A 7,986-nucleotide genomic window follows, 5' to 3' on the forward strand; every position below is an offset into this window, starting at 1 on the left:
TATATATATATATATATATATATATATAGCATTTTACTATATATATAGTATTTTTCTGTCCTCAGTGGAGTTTTATATACATATAATGGTCCAAACAACAATCATTATTAAATTCATGATTCTGCAAGTCAGTAACTTAGACTATCAAACCATGGGTGGTTCTTCTGCTATTGGCTGGCTGACCTCTTGCAATTGCAGTCAGCTGTGGGTTGGTTGGATGGCTCTGCTTCTGTACGTTGGCTGGCTATCAGCTCTGCTCCATGAGGTCACTCATGCTCCAGCAAGCTACTCTGGGCTGGTTCTCATGACCATAGCAGTGTGCAAGACAGAACAGAAGCACACAATGTCTTTTGAAGCTGTATAATTTTTCTACCACTACATAACAATTATCACTATCTTAATCAACTTAAAACCACATCCATTAATTAGCTCACAGTTCTGTCAGTCAGAAGTCTAGCAGTTTGTGGCTAGGTTCCAATCAAGGTATCGTCCAGGCTGAGTTCTTCACTGGAGGATTGGCGGGGGGGGGGGGGGGGGGGCTTCTAATTTCCAATCTCTTTCTTGGTGTTGGCAGAATTCAGTTACTGTGGTTATAGGAGTGAGATCTCCATTTCCTTGCTGGCTGTCAGGCAGGGATGACTCTCAGCAACTAGAGGCTGCCCACATTCTTTATCAATCTCCAAGACAGGCAGGGCATATCAAATACTGTCATGCTTCAGACCTCTGCTTATATTTGTCTCTGGCCTCTAGATTTAAAGGGTTTATGTGATTAGGTCAGGCCTACCCAGATAATCTCCCTTTCTTAGAGTCTACTGATTTAGAAGTTGAAGTACATCAGCAAAATCCATTTTGCCATCTAAACAAACAAACAAAAAAAAAAAAAACTCACTGTCATCAAGTCGATCCCAACACATAGTGATGCCTCCTTGGGTTTCCAAGGAAGTATCTCTTCGAAAGTAGATTGCCCAATCTTCCTTCCGAGGAGTAGCTGGTGGGTTTGAACTGCCAGACTTCTGGTTAGCAGTGAAATGCCTTAGGCAGTAAGCCAGCGATGAAATCTCCTCATAGTCACAGGTGTTGACCACAGTCAAGTGCAGGGGAATACAAGCAGGGATCATAGGGGGCATCTTGGAATTATGCCTATCCAAGAGACCTAGGCTCAAACTGGCCCAGCATCACTTCTGGCATATTCTAAAGGCCAGGTCAGCCTAAATTCAAAGGGTAGAGAAATAGACATTGCAGGGTAGCATAGACAAAGAAGGAGTGGAGGACTGGGGCTATTTTCAGCAACCACCCACAGACAGTGCATATAAGGTTTGCTCACAAAGACCAGACACCTCAACAGCTGTGGTAGTTCTTGCTACAACAAGGTAGCATGAAGGGAGAGCTCACTTCTAATTACAAAAATGAGAATATGGAAGGGCATTCAGGAAATGTTAGGCTGTACTATCTCTAGAAGTAGACCCTAGCACATTGATATCCCAGTTGCTCCGCTTCAAAAAGCCCAGTCTATCTTTGCTTCCTGCTCTGTCATCAGTGCAACCAAATACCAAAATGGAATGATTTCACACCTAGCTTCATGAGATACAGGCATGAAACTTGCTGTTCCCAAATCAGAAACCTTTTCTAGAAACAGTGATGACTGTACTGTTCATAAAGATTGAGGGATAGTGAAAGGAAATAATAGCCAAAGCAGTGCAGAAAGGAAAGTCAAAATGACAGGTAAGTTTCCTTTCACTTACTGATATTTCAAGATCCATAGGTATTAAATCTTATCCTCATAAGTGACAATAATTCCTATCTCCTTTCTATATTTAAAATTGCAGAGCTGGAGAAATTTAAAAGGGGCAACCAAGAGTAGATTACTCAATAAGCAAGGTAAGCATGGATTTACTTGTGCTTACTTACTGATTTGTATTGAACAATTTCATATGTTTTTTGAGGTGAAAAACATATGAAACTGTTCACTATAGATTAGTAAGTAAGCACAACCATGCCTGTGCTTACCTTGCTTAGTAGGTACTCCCTCCCTGCCAGAGATTCTAAATTTGAAAAGAGGCTTTGATTCTATGGCTTTGGGAGAGAGACAGATGCCAGAAGCATACCTAGAAGCAGAATCTGTGATGTGGTGAAAAAATGTGAAATTCTTCACTACAGATTAGCAAGTAAGCACAAGTAAGCCTGTGCTTACCTTGCTTACTGGGTAATCCAATACTGGAGGCAACCCACACAAGATGAAAAAGGAAGACAGAATTTATGCATTCAAGTTGTGATGTTAGCGAAAAATAAATATATCATCAACTGCCAAAAGAATGAACCAATCAGTCTTAGAAGAAATATAACCAGAATGTGCCTTAGTAACAAGGATGGCAAGACTTCAGCTCGCTTACTTTGGACACGTCATCAGGAGGGAACAACCGATAGAAAAGGACATGATGTTTGGTAGCATAAAGGGTCAGCAAAAATGAGAAAATCCCTCCATAAGATGGAATGATACAATAGTCATAACTACAGACTAATGATCATAAAAATGATGCAAAACTGGACAACATTTCACTCTGTTATATCTAAAATCACGATGAGTTGGAGTCAACTCAACAGCAACTAACACCAACACCATAAACTCAGAAGTAGAGAGAGAGAAGACTCTTAACTAAACCAAAAAACCAAACTCACTGCCATTGAGTAGGATCTGACTCATAGCAACCCCTCCTTGGGTTTCCAAAGCGGTATCACTATTGTAGTAGATTGCCCAATCTTCCTTCCGAGGAGTGGCTGATGGGTTTGAACTGCCAGCCTTCTGGTTAGCAGTGAAATGATTTAGGCACTATGCCACCAGGGTTCCTAACTAATACAAAACAATAAGGAAAATACAAAACAATTAGGAAAAAATATAGTATTTTTCTGTCCTCAGTGGAGTTCTATCTGTTTATTATCCATTTCTTTTTCAAAGTTTTTGGGGCAGGGCCAGAGAAAATAAGACTTTAAAATCAGACTTTTTTCTTTGGAAGTGTTGAAATCACAGCTTACTTGTGTTAAAATGCTTTTTCAAAGCTTAATTACTTCAAAGAATGTTAAAAAAAAATTAAAAAAAAAAAAAAGCAGGGCTACTGTATAGTTTCTGGGCCTTCTTGGAAATGTTCACTAACTTTAGAATGAATGCTTCTAAGGAACATACATTTCTTTTAAATCTTCTCCACAGCTGTGGAGAATCATAGCTTTCTTTACATACTTCACTTGACGACTCTCTTATCTCAGCTAAATAGGCTACATTTACCAAGCTCTGCATCATTTCAAGCTGGATCTGCCTGAGCTTTCAGAGGTCTCCATGACTGATTAGACGCCAGCCAGTAAAATGAGCCCTGAATCCAGGAAGCATAAAAGAGAAACACAAAGCAAAAAAAATATTTTTCAGGGAGAAACGTAGTAAAGAGCCAGTTGGGAGAAAATGCTAAAAAGTGAATTGCACTATGTTTTTGTATATTAAGAGAGAGAACTATTGAAGGGTTTAGGATTATCCTCTTCAGATGACATTCAGATCATTGTTGTGGGTAGAAAGAGCAGAATAGCAATGATTTGCCAGCATATTTGAGCCTCTTTTCACATATTAATCCTTTTTTGTCACCTTTCATTTATGTATAAGCTATTGAAGTAGCAACGGACATGTCTAAAATTTTCTTTTTCAGGAAACTATTAGCTTAGCTGTTGGTCTGTATTTTTTCCACATTTAAGGAATAAAGCAATATTTCTTTTTTTTAAAATCTGACTCTTTTTCAGTGGAATTTGTTGCCAGATTGCCCAAAAAGACAGCTGAAGTCCATTAAATATGTTGATCACTATTAGTTGGAGAAGGTGTTGGCAAACTTTTGCTGAATTGGGTGTGACGTTGCTGATGCATTTTTCTGACAAGTAAGGATAAGACAAGATAAGGGAGAAAGAGGGAGGAACTGGATGTAGACATAGAGAAGAACTCCCCATTCACTGCCCTCTCTCTACTTTTCATCAGTCAGTGAGTCATTTGTGCAAACAAGTGTCTCTTTAAAATGAAAGTGCCATCTGTTAGACTCTGACACTTGGGTCAGCCTGTCAAGTACCTTTCTAAAATAGGAGAAAATCACACAGTGAGACCAGGAGCCCGGACCCTTATGCTTTGGGCTATTACATCTCTCAGTCACTGCCCAGCTTCCTGGACCCCAAAACAGCAGGGCCTATGTCCCAGAAAATCAACTAGAGTTGGTCCTGATTCTAAATATTTTTGTGATCATTACTTTTCTTGCCCACAGACTTAAAATGAAATGCATCCATTTCACTGACTACAGCAACACTTGGTTTCCAATGGGAACAAAACAGGCAAGAGTGGGTGCCCCAGGAAGCTTACACTGTAGTAATTTTCATGCATTTTGTTTTCAGTTAGGTTTGTAGTAATTTTCATGCATTTTGTTTTCAGTTAGGTTTTCTGATAATTCTATGACCATACTGAACCATCAGCAACATCCTGGGATATAACTATGCTCTGTTGTGAACCATGATGAAACAATAAATAAATGTCGCCTTTTCCTGAAGCTAAATGTGTACTTGTTGTTAGTGTTAACACTTCAGATCCAACTCATGGCAACCCTCTGTATAATAAAACAAAATGTTGTCCTATCCTCTGCCATCCTTGCAAGCTCTGGCTTACTTGAGAGCAGTCACAAGAAAATTCTGTGGTGATGCACAGAGTTTTCATTAGCTAATTTTTGACAGTAGATCATTTCCCTGTCTGTCTTAATCTGGTCACTCTGCTGAAAGCTGTGCACTATGGGTGACCTTGCTGGTATTTGAAATACCGGTGGCATAACTCCCAGCAACAAGGCATCCACTACAGTACCACAAACTGACAGATGGGTGGTAGAATACCTGCTTAAAAAGAGACAAAAAAATCTAACCTAGGTTTTCGCAGATACCTTCTTGAGAAATGAGTGAGAGCAGCAAAGTACGTTGACATGTGTGTTTCTGACTCACTTTAATGACCCAAAACATTCCTCCCTCTTAAATTTCTATCACTAAACCACAACTTTTTCCTGTTCAGAATGAATAAAGAAAACAGGTTTTTCATTTTTTGTTTTTTCCACTGAGAATATGGGACTGGCCAGTTAGTTATTACACTGAGAATTAGTGAGGACATTCCAAGCATGACTAATTAAAGTAATGTTTCCTGAAATTAGTACATTTTTGTTTATCATTGAGTCGGATCCAACTCATAGCGACCTGTCCTTGGGTTTCTGAGGTAATATCACTATGGAAGTAGATTGCCCAATCTTCCTTCTGAGGAGTGGCTGATGGGTTTGAACCACCAGCCTTCTAGTTAGCAGTCCAATATCTTAGGCACTACGCCACCAGAACTCCGTTAATTACATTAGAAGGAACTAAATGTAAATAAAGTAGGGATTAAAATAGATTACTCAGAATAAGCATTATTTTCTCCATAGCATTCTTACTTAATTTTATCAGTTGGAAGAAAATTGTCTTGAATATTAAAAACAACTCTGCAAAGAAAAATGATTGATCTGTACCTCTCTACAGCAGGGCACTATCTAATAGAACTTCTTGTGATAAGGAAATGTTCTATATCTGAACTCATATAGCAGTCACTAGCCACATGTGGCTATTTAAATTAAATTAACAATTTAGCTTCTCAATCACACCAGCCATGCTTCAAGTGCTCAATAGCGGCACAAGGCTTTGGTAGGTGCCATTGAGTCAGTTGTGACTCATAGTGACCCATGTACAACACAATGAAACAGCGCCTAATCCTGCATCATCTTCACAATCCTTGCCATACTTCATCCCACTGTTGCAGCCACTATGTCAATCCATCTTGTTGAAGGTCTTCCTCTTTTTCACTGCCCTCTACACAAGGCTGGTGGCTACCATATTGAACAGCACCACTCTGGAGCCTAAGAAAGATATTTAGGTTGCAGTAAAAATACGTATCCAAGTTTTCCAAACATGAGTTGAAATGGAAAATGCTTCAAAAGGACTTCTATAAAGTATAAGAAAAAAGACCCACTTTGTATCATCTAAAGGACTTTTTTCCTCTTTCCATCAAGTTTCAGCCAATAATTAAAACAAGTTAGCAGTTCTTTTCATCCCAACAGCCACCTTCCGCAAACTCTGTGACAACGCCCCTTGATATGCATTATACACACTCTGTCCATAGAAAGCACACTTTCCATATACATTTTTCACATAAATTCACTTTTCTGGTCCTTTGAGAATATTAATGGAAATTCCCCCTACATAAAGCCTATCTATATCTTAGCAACCACACTTTCCAAGGCTGTTTCATAAAGTAGCCTTCTCTATTTACTTTTGTCTATTTCTGCAGCCCAGACCACGCAATAAGATTTCCAAAGTGGAAAGAAAGATGAAAACATACAAAGTCCTTTCTTGTACAGGTAAGCCTTTGGAATGTCTTCACGTCCCTACGAAAGCTGATATAAAGCAGAAATTCAAATGACCCAGGGTCAAAACTTGACAGCCAACCACAAATTTCTGCTGACTTTCTGTTCCCTTGTTATTATGGTCCAAATATGGATTATAGAGTTTATTCATAAGTTAATCCATCTACAATATAGAAAATACAATTGGTAGGGATTTTTGTGTAAGAGAGAAGATATCTTTAATTAACCCCAGTTTCACGCTAAAAGGTTTCATATCTGTAAGGTTCTTATAAGCTTTAGAATTAAAGTAAGGCCAAAAGCATCTATCCTTCTCCACCTGCCCATGTACATTCACCAGAGTGAATTCCTGGAAATTATTTGCTACATTCTGGGGTCTGCTCCAGCCTAGACAGGTGGGAAAAAACCTAGCAGGTCAATTCCTCTCAAGGGGTTCCTTTTAACAAAGCAAGTTCAGAGTCAACCAGGGCCTCAGTCTGCCTGAGGTAGCACTGAGGATCTTTTTTTTTTTTTTTTTCTGATTTCTACAGGTAAATATACTTACTCATCATTAATATCTGTATCTAGAACATCTTCAATCCAAAGATTAGACATTGGCAAGTGGCCTCAAATGAAACCATATTTGGAATTAGCACAAATGTGGCCTTATTATTGATAAATACTATATTAAAGATACCACCTTTTTGAGGATTGCTTAATGTACTTAAGAAGCCCTGGTGATGTGGTGGTTAAGTGCTCGCCTGCTAACCAAAAGCTCAGCAGTTTGATCCCACCAGCCTCTCCACAGGAGAAAGACGTGGCAATCTGCTTCCATAAAGATGACAGCCTTAGAAACCCTATGGGGCAGTTCTACTGTGTCCTAAAGGGTTACTGAATGGCAACAACTTGATGGTAATGAGTTTAGTTTCGTTTTTTGTTTGTTTGTTTAATGTACTTTGTCATATATAGGGCACTATTCATAACTATGTATTATATACATAATATACAAACATAGGGAGCTATGGTGGCATAGTGCCTAAGGCATTTGACTGCTAACCAGAAGGTTGGTGGTTCAAACCCACCAGCCGCTCCTCGGAAGGAAGACTGGAAATCTACTTTCATAAGATACCGCATCAGAAACAAAGATATAAAGATATATACTTTACCTCTAATATAATTACTGATGTAATTTTCTTTTGAAGCTGGCTTGTTTGATTGCAGGCCCACACTTTTGCTCCAAGATGCCTGAAGAGCATTTGTCCATTACATTCATATTTACTGAATCCGTTCAGACCTCAGCAAGATTCTAAGTCTAAACCTTTACTCCCAAAGTTGAACCCATGCCAAATGGGTCCCATGAGGAGAAATAAGAAACAATGAGATCTCCCCAAAATAATGACCAAACTCCAATGTCAAGCTCACAAGTCAGGTCGCTACCCCACCCAAACCAGCATTTTGCCTCCAAAAAAAATTTAAAAAGATGACACATGATCATGCTTAAGACCTACATGGAAAGTTGTTGTTGTTGTTAAGTGCCGTCGAGTCGTTTCCGACTCATAGCGACCCC

The sequence above is a fragment of the Orycteropus afer genome, unplaced genomic scaffold (genome assembly GCF_000298275.1).
Source record: "Orycteropus afer afer isolate SDZICR_OR568_19922 unplaced genomic scaffold, OryAfe1.0 scaffold00108, whole genome shotgun sequence".
Taxonomy (NCBI): domain Eukaryota; kingdom Metazoa; phylum Chordata; class Mammalia; order Tubulidentata; family Orycteropodidae; genus Orycteropus; species Orycteropus afer.